Source organism: Nannospalax galili, unplaced genomic scaffold (assembly GCF_000622305.1).
Source record: "Nannospalax galili isolate Female #2095 unplaced genomic scaffold, S.galili_v1.0 scaffold154, whole genome shotgun sequence".
NCBI classification, from domain to species: domain Eukaryota; kingdom Metazoa; phylum Chordata; class Mammalia; order Rodentia; family Spalacidae; genus Nannospalax; species Nannospalax galili.
In genome coordinates, this window is record NW_008335281.1 from 4,100,114 (window position 1) to 4,101,125 (window position 1,012).

At 29.8% G+C, this 1,012-nt stretch overlaps 1 non-coding gene across 1 annotated transcript; it reads right to left on the reverse strand.

The window, feature by feature from the left end:
• Nucleotides 1–534: 534 nt before the first annotated feature.
• On the reverse strand, nucleotides 535–659 carry LOC115069764. The gene has a single exon (XR_003848996.1). It is a non-coding gene; the product is annotated as a small nucleolar RNA SNORA28 (small nucleolar RNA).
• Between the last annotated feature and the right edge of the window lie 353 nt (nucleotides 660–1,012).

A 1,012-nucleotide genomic window follows, 5' to 3' on the forward strand; every position in this document is an offset into this window, starting at 1 on the left:
GACAAACGACAGCATATCAGCTTTTTATTATAAATAATAATAAAGCACTGAGGAAGCTGTGAAATCTATGTTTCATAGTTCAGGCTTGCTTGTGTTTCAGTTATGCTTCATCAGGGATTTAGGAAAAAAGGACATTTCATATTTAAACATATTTTCATATATATGAATGTTTGCATATGAGTCTATCAGTCTCTATCATCTATATCACTTATCTATCATTGATTGTGTATCTATCTATCTACCTAATATTAACTATCATCTATTTGTCTATGTCTATCTATAACTTATTATTATTTATCATCTATCTATTCATTAAGTAAATGTAAATAATTATAGTCTTCCTGATAATTACCAAAAATATCAAGCAATTTCCTGGCATAAGCTTTTAGGTTCTAGCTTATTTATCAGAAACGTATGCTGTGTATAGAATTTGCAAAAACAGGCTTATATTCTTCTTGTGACAAATAGAGGGAATTTACAAATCTCCCAATCCAAGGATGTCTGTCAAAATATAACCCCCCCTTTCTTTAGAATATTGTTTGAGCCTATATAATGTGTCTCTCTTGGGAAAGAAAATACCAGAATAGGTTTGATTTTCTTTCTAAAGCAAGCTCAAATTGTGTCAGATAGTTTTGTTCATCTGCCACAGAGTGTTGCTTGCAATCATTATTCTTTTATAAATGAAAATTTAAGAGATGGTTTCAAGCTAAATTAAAAGAAAGATATAAATTGTGTTTAATATAGTGTGTATTTTCATAAGTTAATATTTTAGGCAATTCAATCTGTTATGCTATTATGTTTAAAATCCTCTCTAATTCTGGCTTCCTAATTGAGTGACATGAACACCCACACATATTTTCAGAATTGGCTGTCCAAATAAAGCAGGTTCTACAAACACGGTTTTCTTTGTTAAAGATAAAGGTCAGTATTCTATTAACGAGCATTCTGAGTGCATTTTGTAAAGAGTAAAAAAGAAATGCTGTTTAAGACAACTTAACAATTGGTTTACACT